Raw genomic sequence first — 22,713 nt, forward strand, 5'->3', positions numbered from 1 at the left:
TCAAACCAGCCCGACTTGGCACTGGTGCCACCTTGGGTCTGGGAACCATCCTGCGTATTGTGGGTTGTCAGGAGCCAGCCGAACACTCTCGGCCACAGACCCCAATCAAAAACAACGGCCCGTTTCACAGGCAAACAAAACTCAGCTGCCCCGCTTCTGGATGGGAGATTGCAGGAGGCACTTGACACTGTGAAACCAGCCCCACTTGGCACTGGTGCCACCTTGGGTCTGGGAACCATGCTGCGTATCATGGATTTTCAGGAGCCAGCCGGCCACTCCCAGCCACAGGCCCCCAAACACAAACCACAGCCTTTTTCTCTGGCAAACAAATTTCAGCTGCCCCGCTTCTGGATGGCAGATTGCAGGAGCCACTTGGGACTATCACACCAGCACAACATGGCACTGCTGCCACCTTGGATCTGGGAACCATCCGTCCTATCGTGGATTTTCAGGGGCCAGCCGGTCACTCTCAGCCATAGGCCCCAAACACAAACCACGGCCCTTTTCTCTGGAAAACAAAACTCAACTGCCCCTCTTCTGGATGGCAGATTGCAGGAGCCACTGGGTACTATGAAACCAGCCCTACTTGGCACTGGTGCCACCTTGGGTCTGGGAACCATGCTGCGTATCATGGATTTTCAGGAGCCAGCCGGCCACTGCCAGCCACAGGCCCCGAAACACAAACACAGCCTTTTTCTCTGGCAAACAAAATTCAGCTGCCCCGCTTCTGGATGGCAGATTGCAGGAACCACTTGGTACTAACAAACCAGCCCGACTTGGCACTGGTGCCACCTTGGGTCTGGGAACCATCCTGCGTATTGTGGGTTGTCAGGAGCCAGCCGAACACTCTCGGCCACAGACCCCAATCAAAAACAACGGCCCGTTTCACAGGCAAACAAAACTCAGCTGCCCCGCTTCTGGATGGGAGATTGCAGGAGGCACTTGACACTGTGAAACCAGCCGCACTTGGCACTGGTGCCACCTTGGGTCTGGGAACCATGCTGCGTATCATGGATTTTCAGGAGCCAGCCGGCCACTGCCAGCCACAGGCCCCCAAACACAAACCACAGCCTTTTTCTCTGGCAAACAAAATTCAGCTGCCCCGCTTCTGGATGGCAGATTGCAGGAGCCACTTGGGACTATCACACCAGCACAACATGGCACTGCTGCCACCTTGGATCTGGGAACCATCCGTCCTATCGTGGATTTTCAGGGGCCAGCCGGTCACTCTCAGCCATAGGCCCCAAACACAAACCACGGCCCTTTTCTCTGGAAAACAAAACTCAACTGCCCCTCTTCTGGATGGCAGATTGCAGGAGCCACTGGGTACTATGAAACCAGCCCTACTTGGCACTGGTGCCACCTTGGGTCTGGGAACCATGCTGCGTATCATGGATTTTCAGGAGCCAGTCGGCCACTGCCAGCCACAGGCCCCGAAACACAAACAACAGCCTTTTTCTCTGGCAAACAAAATTCAGCTGCCCCGCTTCTGGATGGCAGATTGCAGGAACCACTTGGTACTAACAAACCAGCCCGACTTGGCACTGGTGCCACCTTGGGTCTGGGAACCATCCTGCGTATCGTGGATTCTAAGGAGCCAGCTGGCCAGTCCCAGCCACAGGCCCCAAAACACACACAACGGTGCTTTTCCCTGGAAAACAAAACTCGCCTGCCAAACATTTGATGGCAGATTGCAGGAGCCACTTGGTACTATCAAACCAGCCCAACTTGGCACTGGTGCCACCATGGGTCTGGTCACCATCCTGCCTATCGTAGCTTTGCAGGTGCCAGCCAGCCACCCCCAGCCAGAGGCCCGTAGACAAATATTTCGGCCCGTTTCCCTGGCAAACACAAGTAAGCTACCCCGCTTCTGGATGGCAGATTGCAGGAGCCACTTTGCACCATCAAACCAGCCCAACTTGGCACTGGTGCCACCTCAAGTCTGGGAACCATCCTCCGTATCGTGGGTTCTAAGGAGCCAGCCGGCCACTCCCAGCCACAGGCCCCCAAACACAAACAACGGCGCTTTTCCCTGGAAAACAAAACTCGCCTGCCAACTTTTTGATGGCAGATTGCAGGAGCCACTTGGTACTATCAAACCAGCCCAACTTGGCACTGGTGCCACCATGGGTCTGGTCACCATCCTGCCTATCGTAGCTTTTCAGGAGCCAGCCGGTCACTCGCAGCCATAGGCCCCCAGACACAAACCTCGGCACGTTTCCCTGGCAAACAAAAGTAAGCTGCCCCGCTTCTGGATGGCAGATTGCAGGAACCACTTGGTATTATCAAACCAGCCCAACTTGGCACTGGTGCCACCTTGGGTCTGGATACCATGCTGCGTATCGTGGATTCTAAGGAGCCAGCCGGCCACTCCCAGCCACAGGCCCCCAAACACAAACAACGGCACTTTTCCCTGGAAAACAAAACTCGCCTGCCAACTATTTCATGGTAGATTGCAGGAGCCACTTGGTACTATCAAACCAGCCCTACTTGGCACTGGTGCCACCATGGGTCTGGTCACCATCCTGCCTATCGTAGCTTTTCAGGAGCCAGCCGGTCACTCCCAGCCATAGGTCCCCAGTCACAAACCTCGGCCCGTTTCCCTGGCAAACAAAAGTAAGCTGCCCCGCTTCTGGATGGCAGATTGCAGGAACCACTTGGTAGTATCAAACCAGCCCGACTTTGCACTGTTGCCACCTTGGGTCTGGGAACCATCCGGCGTATCGTGTGTTGAAAGGAGCCAGCCGGCCACTCCCAGCCACAGGCCTCCAATCAAAAACAACGGCGCTTTTCCCTGGAAAACAAAACTCAACTGCCCTTCTTCTGGATGGAAAATTGCAGGACGCACTTGGTACTACAAAAACAGCCAAACTAGGCAATGGTGCCACCATGGATCTGGGAACCATCCTGCGTATCGAGCTTCTTAAGGAGCCAGCCGGCCACTCCCAGCCATATGCCCCCAAAAACAAACCACGGAACTTTACTCTGGCAAACAAAGATCCGCTGCCCCCCGTCAGGATGGCAGATTGCAGGAGCCACTTGGTACTATCAAACGAGCCCGACTTGGCCCTGGTGCCACCTTGAGTCTGGGAACCATCCTGCGTATTGTGGATTGTCAGTAGCCAGTCGACCATTCTCGGCCACAGACCCCAATCAAAAACAACGGCCGGTTCACAGGCAAAAGAACTCAGCTGCCCCGTTTCTGGATGGGAGACTGCATGAGGCACTTGACACTGTCAAACCAGCCCCACTTGGCCCTGGTGCCATCTTGGGTCTGGGAACCATGCTGCGTATCATGGATTTTCAGGAGCCAACTGGCCACTGCCAGCCACAGGCCCCCAAACACAAACCTCGGCCCGTTTCCCTGGAAAACAAAAGTAAGCTACCCCGCTTCTGGATGGCAGATTGCAGGAACCACTTGGTACTATCAAACCAGCCCGACTTGGCACTGGTGCCATCTTGGGTCTGGGAACCATCCTGCGTATCGTGGATTCTAAGGAGCCAGCCGGCCACTCCCAGCCACAGGCCCGCAAACACAAACAACGGCGCTTTTCCCTGGAAAACAAAACTCGCCTGCCAACGTTTTGATGGCAGATTGCAGGAGCCACTTGGTACTATCAAATCAGCCCAACTTGGCACTGGTGCCACCATGGGTCTGGTCACCATCCTGCCTATCGTAGCTTTTCACGAGCCAGCCGGTCACTCCCAGCCATAGGCCTCTAGACAAAAACCTCGGCCCGTTTCCCTGGCAAAAAAAAGGAAGCTACCCCGCTACTGGATGGCAGATTGCAGGAGCCACTTTGCACCATCAAACTAGCCCGACTTGGCACTGGTGCCACCTCTGGTCTGGGAACAATGCTGCGTATCGTGGATTCTAAGGAGCCAGCCGGCCACTCCCAGCCACAGGCCCCCAAACACAAACAACGGCGCTTTTTCCTGGAAAACAAAACTCGCCTGCCAACTTTTTGATGGCAGATTGCAGGAGCCACTTGGTACTATCAAACCAGCCCAACTTGGCACTGGTGCCACCATGGGTCTGGTCACCATCCTGCCTATCGTAGCTTTTCAGGACCTAGCAGGTCACTCCCAGCCATAGGCCCCCAGACAAAAAGCTCGGCCCATTTCCCTGGCAAACAAAAGTAAGCTGCCCCGCTTCTGGATGGCAGATTGCAGGATCCACTTGTTATAATCAAACCAGCCCAACTTGGCACTGGTGCCACCTTGGGTCTGGGAACCATCCTGCGTATCGTGGATTCTAAGGAGCCAGCTGGCCACTCCCAGCCACAGGCCCCCAAACACAAACAACGGCGCTTTTCCCTGGAAAACAAAACTCGCCTGCCAACTTTTTGATGGCAGATTGCAGGAGCTACTTGGTACTATCAAACCAGCCCAACTTGGCACTGGTGCCACCTCTGGTCGGGTCACCATCCTGCCTATCGTAGCTTTTCAGGAGCCAGCCGGTCACTCCCAGCCATAGGCCCCCAGACAAAAACCTCGGCCCGTTTCCCTGGCAAACAAAAGTAAGCTGCCCCGCTTCTGGATGGCAGATTGCAGGACGCAATTGGTACTATCAAACCAGCCCAACTTGGAAATGGTGCCACCTTGGGTCTGGGAACCATCCTGCGTATCGTGGATTCTAAGGAGCCAGCCGGTCACTCCCAGCCACAGGCCCCCAAATACAAACCACAGCGCTTTTCCCTGGAAAACAAAACTCGCCTGCCAACTTTTTGATGACAGATTGCAGGAGCCACTTGGTACTATCAAATCAGCCCAACTTGGCACTGGTGCCACTATGGGTCTGGTCACCATCCTGCCTATCGTAGCTTTTCAGGAGCCAGCCGGTCACTCCCAGCCATAGGCCCCCAGACACAAACCTCGGCCCGTTTCCCTGGCAAACAAAAGTAAGCTGCCCCGCTTCTGGATGGCAGATTGCAGGAGCCACTTTGCACCATCAAACTGGCCCGACTTGTCACTGGTGCCACCTCAGGTCTGGGAACCATCCTGAGTATCGTGGATTCCAATTAGCAAGACGACCACTCCCAGCCACAGGCCCCCAAACACAAAGAACGGCAATTTTCCCTGGAAAACAAAACTCGCCTGCCAACTTTTTGATGGCAGATTGCAGGAGCCACTTGGTACTATCAAACCAGCCCAACTTGGCACTGGTGCCACCATGGGTCTGGTCACCATCCTGCCTATCGTAGCTTTTCAGGAGCCAGCCGGTCACTCCCAGCCATAGGCCCCCAGACACAAAGCTCGGCCCGTTTCCCTGGCAAACAAAAGTAAGCTGCCCCGCTTCTGGATGGCAGATTGCAGGATCCACTTGTTAATATCAAACCAGCCCGACTTGGTACTGGTGCCACCTCTGGTCTGGGAACCATCCTGCGTATCGTGGATTCTAAGGAGCCAGCCCGCCACTCCCAGACACAGGCCCCCAAACACAAACAACGGCGCTTTTCCCTGGAAAACAAAACTCGCCTGCCAACATTTTGATGGCAGATTGCAGGAACCACTTGGTACTATCAAACCAGCCCAACTTGGCACTGGTGCCACCTTGGGTCTGGGAACCATCCGGCGAATCGTGTGTTGAAAGGAGCCAGCCGGCCACTCCAGCCACAGGCCCGCAGACAAAAACAACGGCGCTTTTCCCTGGAAAACAAAACTCGCCTGCTGACTTTTTGATGGAAGATTGCAGGAGCCACTTTGTACTTTGAAATCAGCCGAACATGGCTCTGGTGCCACCATGGGTCTGGTCACCATCCTGCCTATCGTAGCTTTTCACGAGCCAGCCGGTCACTCCCAGCCATAGGCCCCCAGACACAAAGCTCGGCCCGTTTCCCTGGCAAACAAAAGTAAGCTGCCCCGCTTCTGGATGGCAGATTGCAGGAGCCACTTGGTACTATCAAACCAGCCCAACTTGGCACTGGTGCCACCTCAGGTCTGGGAACCATCCTGCGTATTGTGGATTCTAAGGAGCCAGCCGGCCACTCCCAGCCACAGGCCCCCAAACACAAACAACGGCGCTTTTCCCTAGAAAACAAAACTCGCCTGCCAAATTTTGATGGCAGATTACAGGCTCCACTTGGTACTATCAAACCAGCCCAACTTGGCACTGGTGCCACCATGGGTCTGGTCACCATCCTGCCTATCGTAGCTTTTCAGGAGCCAGCCGGTCACTCCCAGCCATAGACCCCAGACACAAAGCTCGGCCCGTTTCCCTGGCAAACAAAAGTAAGCTGCCCCGCTTCTGGATGGCAGATTGCAGGAGCCACTTTGCACCATCAAACTAGCCGGACTTGGCACTGGTGCCACCTCAGGTCTGGGAACCATCCTGCGTATCGTGGATTCTAAGGAGCCAGCCGGCCACTCCCAGCCACAGGCCCTCAAACACAAACAACGGCGCTTTTCCCTGGAAAACAAAACTCGCCTGCCAACTTTTTGATGGCAGATTGCAGGAGCCACTTGGTACTATCAAACCAGCCCAACTTGGCACTGGTGCCACCATGGGTCTGGTCACCATCCTGCCTATCGTAGCTTTTCAGGAGCCAGCCGGTCACTCCCAGCCATAGGCCCCCAGACAAATACCTCGGCCCGTTTCCCTGGAAAACAAAAGTAAGCTGCCCCACTTCTGGATGGCAGATTGCAGGACGCACTTGGTACTATCAAACCAGCCCGACTTGGCACTGGTGCCACGTCAAGTCTGGGAACCATCCTGCGTATCGTGGATTCTAAGGAGCCAGCCGGCCACTCCCAACCACAGGCCCTCAAACACAAACAACGACGCTTTTCCCTGGAAAACAAAACTCGCCTGCCAACTTTTTGATGGCAGATTGCAGGAGCCACTTGGTACTATCAAACCAGCCCAACTTGGCACTGGTGCCACCATGGGTCTGGTCACCATCCTGCCTATCGTAGCTTTCCAGGAGCCAGCCGGTCACTCCCAGCCATAGGCCCCAAGACACAAAGCTCGGCCCGTTTCCCTGGCAAAAAAAAGAAAGCTGCCCCGCTTCTGGATGGCAGATTGCCGGACGCACTTGGTACTATCAAACCAGCCCAATGTGGCACTGGTGCCACCTCTGGTCTGGGAACCATCCTGCGTATCGTGGATTCTAATTAGCCATCCGGCCACTCCCAGCCACAGGCCCCCAAACACAAACAACGACGCTTTTCCCTGGAAAACAAAACTCGCCTGCCAAATTTTGATGACAGATTGCAGGAGCCACTTGGTGCTATCAAACCAGCCCAACTTGGCACTGGTGCCACCATGGGTCTGGTCACCATCCTGCACATCGTAGCTCTTCAGGAACCAGCCGGTCATTCCCAGCCATAGGCCCCCAGACACAAAGCTCGACCCGTTTCCGTGGCAAACAAAAGTAAGCTGCCCCGCTTCTGGATGGCAGATTGCAGGAGCCACTTGGTATAATCAAACCAGCCCGACTTGGCACTGGTGCCACCTCTGGTCTGGGAACCATCCTGCGTATCGTGGATTCTAAGGAGCCAGCCGGCCACTCCCAGCCGCAGGCCCTCATACACAAAACACGGCGCTTTTCCCTGGAAAACAAAACTCGCCTGCCAAATTTTGATGGCAGATTGCAGGAGCCACTTGGTACTATCAAACCAGCCCAACTTGGCACTGGTGCCACCATGGGTCTGGTCACCATCCTGCCTATGGTAGCTTTTCAGGAGCCATCCGGTCACTCCCAGCCATAGGCCCCCAGACACAAACCTCGGCCCGTTTCCCTGGCAAACAAAAGTAAGCTGCCCCGCTTCTGGATGGCAGATTGCAGGAACCACTTGGTATTATCAAACCAGCCCAACTTGGCACTGGTGCCACCTTGGGTCTGGATACCATGCTGCGTATCGTGGATTCTAAGGAGCCAGCCGGCCACTCCCAGCCACAGGCCCTCAAACACAAACAACGGCGCTTTTCCCTGGAAAACAAAACTCGCCTGACAACTTTTTGATGGCAGATTGCAGGAGCCACTTGGTACTATCAAACCAGCCCAACTTGGCACTGGTGCCACCATGGGTCTGGTCACCATCCTGCCTATCGTAGCTTTTCAGGAGCCAGCCGGTCACTCCCAGCCATAGGCCCCCAGACAAATACCTCGGCCCGTTTCCCTGGAAAACAAAAGTAAGCTGCCCCACTTCTGGATGGCAGATTGCAGGACGCACTTGGTACTATCAAACCAGCCCGACTTGGCACTGGTGCCACGTCAAGTCTGGGAACCATCCTGCGTATCGTGGATTCTAAGGAGCCAGCCGGCCACTCCCAGCCACAGGCCCTCAAACACAAACAACGACGCTTTTCCCTGGAAAACAAAACTCGCCTGCCAACTTTTTGATGGCAGATTGCAGGAGCCACTTGGTACTATCAAACCAGCCCAACTTGGCACTGGTGCCACCATGGGTCTGGTCACCATCCTGCCTATCGTAGCTTTCCAGGAGCCAGCCGGTCACTCCCAGCCATAGGCCCCAAGACACAAAGCTCGGCCCGTTTCCCTGGCAAAAAAAAGAAAGCTGCCCCGCTTCTGGATGGCAGATTGCCGGACGCACTTGGTACTATCAAACCAGCCCAATGTGGCACTGGTGCCATCTTGGGTCTGGGAACCATCCTGCGTATCGTGGATTCTAATTAGCCATCCGGCCACTCCCAGCCACAGGCCCCCAAACACAAACAACGACGCTTTTCCCTGGAAAACAAAACTCGCCTGCCAAATTTTGATGACAGATTGCAGGAGCCACTTGGTGCTATCAAACCAGCCCAACTTGGCACTGGTGCCACCATGGGTCTGGTCACCATCCTGCACATCGTAGCTCTTCAGGAACCAGCCGGTCATTCCCAGCCATAGGCCCCCAGACACAAAGCTCGACCCGTTTCCGTGGCAAACAAAAGTAAGCTGCCCCGCTTCTGGATGGCAGATTGCAGGAGCCACTTGGTATAATCAAACCAGCCCGACTTGGCACTGGTGCCACCTCTGGTCTGGGAACCATCCTGCGTATCGTGGATTCTAAGGAGCCAGCCGGCCACTCCCAGCCGCAGGCCCTCAAACCCAAAACACGGCGCTTTTCCCTGGAAAACAAAACTCGCCTGCCAAATTTTGATGGCAGATTGCAGGAGCCACTTGGTACTATCAAACCAGCCCAACTTGGCACTGGTGCCACCATGGGTCTGGTCACCATCCTGCCTATGGTAGCTTTTCAGGAGCCATCCGGTCACTCCCAGCCATAGGCCCCCAGACACAAACCTCGGCCCGTTTCCCTGGCAAACAAAAGTAAGCTGCCCCGCTTCTGGATGGCAGATTGCAGGAACCACTTGGTATTATCAAACCAGCCCAACTTGGCACTGGTGCCACCTTGGGTCTGGATACCATGCTGCGTATCGTGGATTCTAAGGAGCCAGCCGGCCACTCCCAGCCACAGGCCCCCAAACACAAACAACGGCGCTTTTCCCTGGAAAATAAAACTCGCCTGCCAACTTTTTGATGGCAGATTGCAGGAGCAACTTGCTACTATCAAATCAGCCCAACTTGGCACTGGTGCCACCATGGGTCTGGTCACCATCCTGCCTATCGTAGCTTTTCACGAGCCAGCCGGTCACTCCCAGCCATAGGCCCCCAGACAAAAACCTCGGCCATTTTCCCTGGCAAACAAAAGTAAGCTACCCCGCTTCTGCTTGGCAGATTGCAGGAGCCACTTTGCAGCATCAAACTAGCCCGACTTGGCACTGGTGCCACGTCAGGTCTGGGAACCATCCTGCGTATCGTGGATTCCAATTAGCAAGCCGGCCACTCTCAGCCACAGGCCCCCAAACACAAACAACGGCGCTTTTCCCTGGAAATCAAAACTCGCCTGCCAAATTTTTGATGGCAGATTGCAGGAGCCACTTGGTAATATCAAATCAGCCCAACTTGGCACTGGTGCCACCATGGGTCTGGTCACCATCCTGCCTATCGTAGCTTTTCAGGAGCCAGCCGGTCACTCCCAGCCATAGGCCCCCAGACACAAACCTCGGCCCGTTTCCCTGGAAAACAAAAGTAAGCTGCCCCGCTTCTGGATGGCAGATTGCAGGAGCCACTTTGCACCATCAAACTGGCCCGACTTGTCACTGGTGCCACCTCAGGTCTGGGAACCATCCTGCGTATCGTGGATTCCAATTAGCAAGACGGCCACTCCCAGCCACAGGCCCCCAAACACAAAGAACGGCGCTTTTCCCTGGAAAACAAAACTCGCCTGCCAACATTTTGATGGCAGATTGCAGGAAGCACTTGGTACTATCAAACCAGCCCAACCTGGCACTGGTGCCACCTTGGGTCTGGGAACCATCCGGCGTATCGTGTGTTGAAAGGAGCCAGCCGGCCACTCCAGCCACAGGCCCGCAGACACAAACAACGGCGCTTTTCCCTGGAAAACAAAACTCAGCTGCCCTGCTTCTGGATGGCAGATTGCAGGAACCACTTGGTACTATCAAACCAGCCCAACTTGGCACTGGTGCCACCATGGGTCTGGTCACCATCCTGCCTATTGTAGCTTTTCATGAGCCAGCCGGTCACTCTCAGCCATAGGCCCCGAGACACAAAACTCGGCCCGTTTCCCTGGCAAACAAAAGTAAGCTGCCCCGCTTCTGGATGGCAGATTGCAGGAGCTACTTAGTACTATCAAATCAGCCCGACATGGCACAGGTGCCACCTTGGATCTGGGAACCATCCTGTGTATCGTGGATTTTCAGGGGCCAGCCAGCCACTCTCAGCCATATGCCCCCAAAAACAAACCCCGGACCTTTTCTCTGGCAAACAAAAATCAACTGCCCCACTTCTGGATGGCAGATTGCAGGAGCCACTTGGGACTATCACACCAGCACAACATGGCACTGCTGCCAACTTGGATCTCGGAACAATCCTACGTATCGTACATATTCAGGAACCAGCCGAACACTCCCAGCCACAGGCCCCCAAACACAAACAAAGGCCCATTTCCCTGGAAAACAAAACTCAGCTGCCCCGCTTCTGGATGGCAGTTTGCAGGAGCCACTTGGGACTATCAAACCAGCCCGACTTGGTAATGGTACCACCTTGGATCTGGGAACCATCCGGCGTATCGTGGATTTTCAGGGGCCAGCCGGTCATTTCCAGCCATATGCCCCCAAACACAAACCTCGGCCCTTTTCTCTGGCAAACAAAACTCAACTGCCCCTCTTCTGGATGGCAAATTGCAGGACGCACTTGGTACTACAAAAAGAGCCCGACTTGGCAGTGGTGCCACCTTGGCTCTGGGAACCATCCTGCGTATCGAGCATTTTAAGGAGCCAGCCGGCAATTCCCAGCCGTATGCCCCAAAAAGAAACCATGGACATTTTCTCTGGCAAAAAAAACTCAGCTGTCCCGCTTCTGGATGGCAGATTGCAGGAGTCACTTTGAACCCTACAACCAGCCTTACTTGGCACTGGTGCCACCTTGGATCTGGGAACCATCCTGCCTATCGTTGATTTTCAGGGGCCAGCTGGCCACTCTCAGCCATAGGCCCCCAAACACAAACCACAGCCCTTTTCTTTAGCAAACAAAATTCAACTGCCCCGCTTCAGGATGGCAAATTGCAGGAGCCACTGGGTACTACAAAAACAGCCTGACTTGGCACTGGTGCCACCTTGCGTCTGGTTACCATGCGGCGTATCGTGCATTTTAAGGAGCCAGGTGGCCACTCCCAGCCATATGCCCCCAAACACAACCCACGGGCCTTTTCTCTGGCAAACAAAACTCAGCTGCCCCGCTTCTGGATGGCAGATTGCAGGAGCCACTTGGTACTATCAAACCAGCCCAATTTGCAACTGGTGCCACCATGGGTCTGGTCACCATCCTGCCTATCGTAGCTTTTCAGGAGCCAGCCGGTCACTCCCAGCCGTAGGCCCACAGACACAAAACTCGGCCCGTTTCCCTGACAAACAAAAGTAAGCTGTCCCGCTTCTGGATGGCAGATTGCAGGAGCCACTTGCTACTATCAAACCACCCGACTTGGCACTGGTGCCACCTCTGGTCTGGGAACCATCCTGCGTATCGTAGATTCTAATTAGCCATCCGTCCACTCCCAGGCACAGGCCACCAAACACAAACCTCGGCCCTTTTCTCTGGCAAACAAAACTCAACTGCCCCTCTTCTGGATGGCAAATTGCAGGACGCACTTGGTACTACAAAAAGAGCCCGACTTGGCAGTGGTGCCACCTTGGCTCTGGGAACCATCCTGCGTATCGAGCATTTTAAGGAGCCAGCCGGCAATTCCCAGCCGTATGCCCCAAAAAGAAACCATGGACATTTTCTCTGGCAAAAAAAACTCAGCTGTCCCGCTTCTGGATGGCAGATTGCAGGAGTCACTTTGAACCCTACAACCAGCCTTACTTGGCACTGGTGCCACCTTGGATCTGGGAACCATCCTGCCTATCGTTGATTTTCAGGGGCCAGCCGGCCACTCTCAGCCATAGGCCCCCAAACACAAACCACAGCCCTTTTCTTTAGCAAACAAAATTCAACTGCCCCGCTTCAGGATGGCAAATTGCAGGAGCCACTGGGTACTACAAAAACAGCCTGACTTGGCACTGGTGCCACCTTGCGTCTGGTTACCATGCGGCGTATCGTGCATTTTAAGGAGCCAGGTGGCCACTCCCAGCCATATGCCCCCAAACACAACCCACGGCCCTTTTCTCTGGCAAACAAAACTCAGCTGCCCCGCTTCTGGATGGCAGATTGCAGGAGCCACTTGGTACTATCAAACCAGCCCAATTTGGCACTGGTGCCACCATGGGTCTGGTCACCATCCTGCCTATCGTAGCTTTTCAGGAGCCAGCCGGTCACTCCCAGCCGTAGGCCCACAGACACAAAACTCGGCCCGTTTCCCTGACAAACAAAAGTAAGCTGTCCCGCTTCTGGATGGCAGATTGCAGGAGCCACTTGCTACTATCAAACCACCCGACTTGGCACTGGTGCCACCTCTGGTCTGGGAACCATCCTGCGTATCGTAGATTCTAATTAGCCATCCGTCCACTCCCAGGCACAGGCCCCCAAACACAAACAACGGCGCTTTTCCCTGGAAAACAAAACTCGTCTGCCATCTTTTTGATGGCAGATTGCCGGAGCCACTTGGTACTATCAAACCAGCCCAACTTGGCACTGGTGCCACCATGGGTCTGGTCACCATCCTGCCTATCGTAGCTTTTCAGGAGCCAGCCGGCCACTCCCTGCCACAGGCCCCCAAACACAAACAACGGCGCTTTTCCCTGGAAAACAAAATTCGCCTGCCAACTTTTTGATGGCAGATTGCAGGAGCCACTTGGTACTATCAAATCAGCCCAACTAGGCACTGGTGCCACCATGGGTCTGGTCAACATCCTGCCTATCGTAGCTTTTCAGGAGCCAGCCGGTCACTCCCAGCCATAGGCCCTCAGACCCAAACCTCGGCCCGTTTCCCTGCCAAACAAAAGTAAGCTGCCCCGCTTCTGGATGGCAGATTGCAGGAGCCACTTGGTAGTATCAAACCAGCCCTACTTGGTACTGGTGCCAACTTGGGTCTGGGAAACATCCTGCGTATCGTGGATTCTAAGGAGCCAGCCGGCCACTCCCAGCCACAGGCCCCCAAACACAAACAACGGCGCTTTTCCCTGGAAAACAAAACTCGCCTACCAACATTTTGATGGCAGATTGCAGGAGCCACTTGGTACTATCAAATCAGCCGAACTTGGCACTGGTGCCACCATGGGTCTGGTAACCATCCTGCCTATCGTACCTTTTCAGGAGCCAGCTGGTCACTCCCAGCCATAGGCCCCCAGACAAAAACCTCGGCTCCTTTCCCTGGCAAACAAAAGTAAGCAGCCCTGCTTCTGGATGGCAGATTGCAGGAGCCACTTTGCACCATCAAACTGGCCCGACTTGTCACTGTTGCCACCTCTGGTCTGGGAACCATCCTGCGTATCGTGGATTCTAATTAGCCAGCCGGCCACTCCCAGCCACAGGCCCCCAAACACAAACAACGGCGCTTTTCCCTGGAAAACAAAACTCGCCTGACAACTTTTTGATGGCAGATTGCAGGAGCCACTTGGTACTATCAAACCAGCCCAACTTGGCACTGGTGCCACCATGGGTCTGGTCACCATCCTGCCTATCGTAGCTTTTCAGGAGCCAGCCGGTCACTCCCAGCCATAGGCCCCCAGACACAAAGCTCGGCCCGTTTCCCTGGCAAACAAAAGTAAGCTGCCCCGCTTCTGGATGGCAGATAGTAGGACGCACTTGTTACTATCAAACCAGCCCGACTTGGCACTGGTGCCACCACTGGTCTGGGAACCATCCTGCGTATCGTGGATTCTAAGGAGCCAGCCGGCCAATCCCAGCCACAGGCACCCAAACACAAACAACGGCGCTTTTCCCTGGAAAACAAAACTCGCCTGCCAAGTTTTTGATGGCAGATTGCAGGAGCCACTTGGTACTATCAAACCAGCCCAACTTGGCACTGGTGCCACCATGGGTCTGGTCACCATCCTGCCTATCGTAGCTTTTCAGGAGCCAGCCGGTCACTCCCAGCCATAGGCCCCCAGACAAATACCTCGGCCCGTTTCCCTGGCAAACAAAACTAAGCTGCCCCGCTTCTGGATGGCAGATTCCAGGACGCACTTGGTAGTATCAAACCAGCCCAACTTGGCACTGGTGCCACCTTGGGTCTGGGAACCATCCTGCGTATCGTGGATTCTAAGGAGCCAGCCGGCCACTCCCTGCCACAGGCCCCCAAACACAAACAACGGCGCTTTTCCCTGGAAAACAAACTCGCCTGCCAACTTTTTGATGGCAGATTGCAGGAGCCACTTGGTACTATCAAACCAGCCCAACTTGGCACTGGTGCCACCATGGGTCTGGTCACCATCCTGCCTATCGTAACTTTTCAGGAGCCAGCCGGTCACTCCCAGCCATAGGCCCCCAGACAAAAACCTCGGCCCGTTTCCCTGGCAAACAAAAGTAAGCTGCCCCGCTTCTGGATGGCAGATTCCCGGACGCACTTGGTACTATCAAACCAGCCCAACTTGGCACTGGTGCCACCTCTGATCTGGGAACCATGCTGAGTATCGTGGATTCTAAGGAGCCAGCCGGCCACTCCCTGCCACAGGCCCCCAAACACAAACAACGGCGCTTTTCCCTGGAAAACAAAACTCGCCTGCCAAGTTTTTGATGGCAGATTGCAGGAGCCACTTGGTACTATCAAACCAGCCCAACTTGGCACTGGTGCCGTCATGGGTCTGGTCACCATCCTGCCTATCGTAGCTTTTCACGAGCCAGCCGGTCACTCCCAGCCATAGGCCCCCAGACAAAAACCTCGGCCCGTTTCCCTGGAAAACAAAAGTAAGCTGCCCCGCTTCTGGATGGCAGATGGCAGGAACCACTTGGTACTATCAAACCAGCCCAACTTGGCACTGGTGCCACCTTGGGTCTGGGAACCATCCTGCGTATCGTGGATTCTAAGGAGCCAGCCGGTCGCTCCCAGCCACAGGCCCCCAAACAAAACCACAGGGCTATTTCCTGGAAAACAAAACTCGCCTGCCAAGTTTTTGATGGTAGATTGCAGGAGCCACTTGGTACTATCAAACCAGCCCAACTTGGCACTGGTGCCACCTTGGGTCTGGGAACCATCCTGCGTATCGTGGATTCTAAGGAGCCAGCCGGCCACTCCCAGCCATAGGCCCCCAAACAAAAACAACGGCGCTTTTCCCTGGAAAACAAAACTTGCCTGCTAACTTTTTGATGGCAGATTGCAGGAGCCACTTGGTACTATCAAACCAGCCCTACTTGGCACTGGTGCCACCATGGGTCTGGTCACCATCCTGCCTATCGTAGCTTACCAGGAGCCAGCCGGTCACTCCTAGCCATAGGCCCCCAGACACAAAGCTCGACCCGTTTCCCTGGCAAACAAAAGCAAGCTGCCCCGCTTCTGGATGGCAGATTGCAGGAGCCACTTGGTACTATCAAACCAGCCCATCTTGGCATTGGTGCCACCTCTAGTCTGGGAACCATCCTGCGTATCGTGGATTCTAAGGAGCCAGCCGGTCACTCCCAGCCACAGGCCCCCAAACACAAACCACAGCGCTTTTCCCTGGAAAACAAAACTCGCCTGCCAACTTTTTGATGGCAGATTGCAGGAGCCACTTGCTACTATCAAATCAGCCCAACTTGGCACTGGTGCCACCATGGGTCTGGTCACCATCCTGCCTATCGTAGCTTTTCAGGAGACAGCCGGTCCCTCCCTGCCATAGGCCCCCAGAGAAAAACCTCGGCCCATTTCCCTGGCAAACAAAAGTAAGCTGCCCCGCTTCTGGATGGCAGATTCCAGGACGCACTTGGTAGTATCAAACCAGCCCAACTTGGCACTGGTGCCACCTCTGGCCTGGGAACCATCCTGCGTATCGTGGATTCTAAAGAGCCAGCCGGTCACTCCCAGCCACAGGCCCCCAGACACAAACAACGGCGCTTTTCCCTGGACAACAAAACTCGCCTGCCAAATTTTGATGGCAGATTCCCGGAGCCACTTGGTACTATCAAACCAGCCCAACTTGACACTGGTGCCGTCATGGGTCTGGTCACCATCCTGCCTATCGTAGCTTTTCAGGAGCCAGCCGGTCACTCCCAGCCATAGGCCCCCAGACACAAAGCTCGGCCCGTTTCCGTGGCAAACAAAAGTAAGTTATCCCGCTTCTGGATGGCAGATTGCAGGAGCCACTTTTCACCATCAAACCAGCCCGACTTGGCATTGCTGCCACCTCTGGTCTGGGAACCATCCTGCGTATCGTGGATTCTAAGGAGCCAGCCGGCCACTCCCAGCCACAGGCACCCAAACACAAACAACGGCGCTTTTCCCTGGAAAACAAAACTCGCCTGACAACTTTTTGATGGCAGATTGCAGGAGCCACTTGGTACTATCAAACCAGCCCAACTTGGCACTGGTGCCACCATGGGTCTGGGAACCATCCTGCCTATCGTAGCTTTTCAGGAGCCAGCCGGTCACTCCCAGCCATAGGCCCCCAGACACAAACCTCGGCCCGTTTCCCTGGCAAACAAAAGTAAGCTACCCCGCTTCTGGATGGCAGATTGCAGGACGCACTTGGTACTATCAAACCAGCCCAACTTGGCACTGGTGCCACCTCAGGTCTGGGAACCATCCTGCGTATCGTGGATTCTAAGGAGCCAGCCGGCCACTCCCAGCCATAGGCCCCCAAACAAAAACAACGGCGCTTTTCCCTGGAAAACAAAACTTGCCTGCCAACTTTTTGATGGCAGATTGCAGGAGCCACTTGGTACTATCAAACCAGCCCAACTTGGCACTGGTGCCACCATGGGTCTGGTCACCATCCTGCCTATCGTAGCTTTTCAGGAGCCAGCCGGTCACTCCCAGCCGTAGGCCCACAGACACAAAACTCGGCCGGTTTCCCTGACAAAAAAAAGTAAGCTGTCCCGCTTCTGGATGGCAGATTGCAGGAGCCACTTGCTACTATGAAACCACCCGACTTGGCACTGGTGCCACCTCTGGTCTGGGAACCATCCTGCGTATCGTAGATTCTAATTAGCCATCCGTCCACTCCCAGGCACAGGCCCCCAAACACAAACAACGGCGCTTTTCCCTGGAAAACAAAACTCGTCTGCCATCTTTTTGATGGCAGATTGCCGGAGCCACTTGGTACTATAAACCAGCCCAACTTGGCACTGGTGCCACCATGGGTCTGGTCACCATCCTGCCTATCGTAGCTTTTCAGGAGCCAGCCGGCCACTCCCTGCCACAGGCCCCCAAACACAAACAACGGCGCTTTTCCCTGGAAAACAAAATTCGCCTGCCAACTTTTTGATGGCAGATTGCAGGAGCCACTTGGTACTATCAAATCAGCCCAACTTGGCACTGGTGCCACCATGGGTCTGGTCAACATCCTGCCTATCGTAGCTTTTCAGGAGCCAGCCGGTCACTCCCAGCCATAGGCCCCCAGACCCAAACCTCGGCCCGTTTCCCTGGCAAACAAAAGTAAGCTGCCCCGCTTCTGGATGGCAGATTGCAGGAGCCACTTGGTAGTATCAAACCAGCCCTACTTGGTACTGGTGCCAACTTGGGTCTGGGAAACAACCTGCGTATCGTGGATTCTAAGGAGCCAGCCGGCCACTCCCAACCACAGGCCCCCAAACACAAACAAGGGCGCTTTTCCCTGGAAAACAAAACTCTCCTGCCAACTTTTTGATGGCAGATTGCAGGAGCCACTTGGTACTATCAAACCAGCCCAACTTGGCACTGGTGCCACCATGGGTCTGGTCACCATCCTGCCTATCGTAGCTTTTCAGGAGCCAGCCGGCCACTCCCAGCCATAGGCCCCCAGGCACAAACCTCGGCCCGTTTCCCTGGCAAACAAAAGTAAGCTGCCCCGCTTCTGGATGGCAGATTCCCGGACGCACTTGTTACAATCAAACCAGCCCAACTTGGCACTGGTGCCACCTCTGGTCTGGGAACCATGCTGAGTATCGTGGATTCTAAGGAGCCAGCCGGCCACTCCCAGCCACAGGCCCCCAAACACAAACAACGGCGCTTTTCCCTGGAAAACAAAACTCGCCTGCCAAGTGTTTGATGGCAGATTGCAGGAGCCACTTGGTACTATCAAACCCGCCCAACTTGGCACTGGTGCCACCATGGGTCTGGTCACCATCCTGCCTATCGTAGCTTTTCAGGAGCCAGCCGGTCACTCCCCGCCATAGGCCCCCAGACACAAACCTCGGCCCGTTTCCCTGGCAAACAAAAGTAAGCTACCCCGCTTCTGGATGGCAGATTGCAGGACGCACTTGGTACTATCAAACCAGCCCAACTTGGCACTGGTGCCACCTCAGGTCTGTGAACCATCCTGCGTCTCGTGGATTCTAAGGAGCCAGCCGGCCACTCCCACCCATAGGCCCCCAAACAAAAACAACGGCGCTTTTCCCTGGAAAACAAAACTCGCCTGCCAACTTTTTGATGGCAGATTGCAGGAACCACTTGGTATTATCAAGCCAGCCCGACTTGGCACTGGTGCCACCTTGGGTCTGGGAACCATGCTGCGTATCGTGGATTCTAAGGAGCCAGCCGGCCACTCCCTGCCACAGGCCCCCAAACACAAACAACGGCGCTTTTCCCTGGAAATCAACACTCGCTTGCCGACTTTTTGATGGCAGATTGCAGGAGCCACTTGGTACTATCAAACCAGCCCAACTTGGCACTGGTGCCACCATGGGTCTGGTCACCATCATGCCTCTCGTAGCTTTTCAGGACCTAGCCGGTCACTCACAGCCATAGGCCCCCAGACACAAACCTTGGCCCGTTTCCCTGGCAAACAAAAGTAAGCTGCCCCGTTTCTGGATGGCAGATTTCAGTAGCAACTTTGCACCATCAAACTGGCCCGACTTGTCACTGGTGCCACTTTAGGTCTGGGAAACATCCTGCGTATCGTGGATTCTAATTAGCCATCCGGCCACTCCCACCCACAGGCCCCCAAACACAAACAACGGCGCTTTTCCCTGGAAAACAAAACTCGCCTGCCAACTTTTTGATGGCAGATTGCAGGAGCCACTTGGTACTATCAAATCAGCCGAACTTGGCACTGGTGCCACCATGGGTCTGGTAGCCATCCTGCCTATCGTACCTTTTCAGGAGCCAGCTGGTCACTCCCAGCCATAGGCCCCCAGACAAAAACCTCGGCTCCTTTCCCTGGCAAACAAAAGTAAGCAGCCCTGCTTCTGGATGGCAGATTGCAGGAGCCACTTTGCACCATCAAACTGGCCCGACTTGTCACTGTTGCCACCTCTGGTCTGGGAACCATCCTGCGTATCGTGGATTCTAATTAGCCAGCCGGCCACTCCCAGCCACAGGCCCCCAAACACAAACAACGGCGCTTTTCCCTGGAAAACAAAACTCGCCTGACAACTTTTTGATGGCAGATTGCAGGAGCCACTTGGTACTATCAAACCAGCCCAACTTGGCACTGGTGCCACCATGGGTCTGGTCACCATCCTGCCTATCGTAGCTTTTCAGGAGCCAGCCGGTCACTCCCAGCCATAGGCCCCCAGACACAAAGCTCGGCCCGTTTCCCTGGCAAACAAAAGTAAGCTGCCCCGCTTCTGGATGGCAGATAGTAGGACGCACTTGTTACTATCAAACCAGCCCGACTTGGCACTGGTGCCACCACTGGTCTGGGAACCATCCTGCGTATCGTGGATTCTAAGGAGCCAGCCGGCCACTCCCACCCACAGGCCCCCAAACACAAACAACGGCGCTTTTCCCTGGAAAACAAAACTCGCCTGCCAACTTTTTGATGGCAGATTGCAGGAGCCACTTGGTACTATCAAACCAGCCCAACTTGGCACTGGTGCCACCATGGGTCTGGTCACCATCCTGACTATCGTAGCTTTTCAGGAGCCAGCCGGTCACTCCCAGCCATAGGCCCCCAGACAAATACCTCGGCCCGTTTCCCTGGCAAACAAAAGTAAGCTGCCCCGCTTCTGGATGGCAGATTGCAGGACGCACTTGGTACTATCAAACCAGCCCGACTTGGCACTGGTGCCACCACTGGTCTGGGAACCATCCTGCGTATCGTGGATTCTAAGGAGCCAGCCGGCCACTCCCTGCCACAGGCCCCCAAACACAAACAACGGCGCTTTTCCCTGGAAAACAAAACTCGCCTGCCAACTTTTTGATGGCAGATTGCAGGAGCCACTTGGTACTATCAAACCAGCCCAACTTGGCACTGGTGCCACCATGGGTCTGGTCACCATCCTGCCTATCGTAACTTTTCAGGAGCCAGCCGGTCACTCCCAGCCATAGGCCCCCAGACAAAAACCTCGGCCCGTTTCCCTGGCAAACAAAAGTAAGCTGCCCCGCTTCTGGATGGCAGATTCCCGGACGCACTTGGTACTATCAAACCAGCCCAACTTGGCACTGGTGCCACCTCTGATCTTCGAACCATGCTGAGTATCGTGGATTCTAAGGAGCCAGCCGGCCACTCCCAGCCACAGGCCCCCAAACACAAACAACGGCGCTTTTCCCTGGAAAACAAAACTCGCCTGCCAAGTTTTTGATGGCAGATTGCAGGAGCCACTTGGTACTATCAAACCAGCCCAACTTGGCACTGGTGCCGTCATGGGTCTGGTCACCATCCTGCCTATCGTAGCTTTTCAGGAGCCAGCCGGTCACTCCCAGCCATAGGCCCCCAGACAAAAACCTCGGCCCGTTTCCCTGGCAAACAAAAGTAAGCTACCCCGCTTCTGGATGGCAGATTGCAGGACGCACTTGGTACTATCAAACCAGCCCAACTTGGCACTGGTGCCACCTCAGGTCTGTGAACCATCCTGCGTCTCGTGGATTCTAAGGAGCCAGCCGGCCACTCCCACCCATAGGCCCCCAAACAAAAACAACGGCGCTTTTCCCTGGAAAACAAAACTCGCCTGCCAACTTTTTGATGGCAGATTGCAGGAACCACTTGGTATTATCAAGCCAGCCCGACTTGGCACTGGTGCCACCTTGGGTCTGGGAACCATGCTGCGTATCGTGGATTCTAAGGAGCCAGCCGGCCACTCCCTGCCACAGGCCCCCAAACACAAACAACGGCGCTTTTCCCTGGAAATCAACACTCGCTTGCCGACTTTTTGATGGCAGATTGCAGGAGCCACTTGGTACTATCAAACCAGCCCAACTTGGCACTGGTGCCACCATGGGTCTGGTCACCATCATGCCTCTCGTAGCTTTTCAGGACCTAGCCGGTCACTCACAGCCATAGGCCCCCAGACACAAACCTTGGCCCGTTTCCCTGGCAAACAAAAGTAAGCTGCCCCGTTTCTGGATGGCAGATTTCAGTAGCAACTTTGCACCATCAAACTGGCCCGACTTGTCACTGGTGCCACTTTAGGTCTGGGAAACATCCTGCGTATCGTGGATTCTAATTAGCCATCCGGCCACTCCCACCCACAGGCCCCCAAACACAAACAACGGCGCTTTTCCCTGGAAAACAAAACTCGCCTGCCAACTTTTTGATGGCAGATTGCAGGAGCCACTTGGTACTATCAAATCAGCCGAACTTGGCACTGGTGCCACCATGGGTCTGGTAACCATCCTGCCTATCGTACCTTTTCAGGAGCCAGCTGGTCACTCCCAGCCATAGGCCCCCAGACAAAAACCTCGGCTCCTTTCCCTGGCAAACAAAAGTAAGCAGCCCTGCTTCTGGATGGCAGATTGCAGGAGCCACTTTGCACCATCAAACTGGCCCGACTTGTCACTGTTGCCACCTCTGGTCTGGGAACCATCCTGCGTATCGTGGATTCTAATTAGCCAGCCGGCCACTCCCAGCCACAGGCCCCCAAACATAAACAACGGCGCTTTTCCCTGGAAAACAAAACTCGCCTGACAACTTTTTGATGGCAGATTGCAGGAGCCACTTGGTACTATCAAACCAGCCCAACTTGGCACTGGTGCCACCATGGGTCTGGTCACCATCCTGCCTATCGTAGCTTTTCAGGAGCCAGCCGGTCACTCCCAGCCATAGGCCCCCAGACACAAAGCTCGGCCCGTTTCCCTGGCAAACAAAAGTAAGCTGCCCCGCTTCTGGATGGCAGATAGTAGGACGCACTTGTTACTATCAAACCAGCCCGACTTGGCACTGGTGCCACCACTGGTCTGGGAACCATCCTGCGTATC

Source organism: Melospiza melodia, chromosome 3 (genome assembly GCF_035770615.1).
Source record: "Melospiza melodia melodia isolate bMelMel2 chromosome 3, bMelMel2.pri, whole genome shotgun sequence".
Taxonomy (NCBI): Eukaryota; Metazoa; Chordata; class Aves; order Passeriformes; family Passerellidae; genus Melospiza; species Melospiza melodia.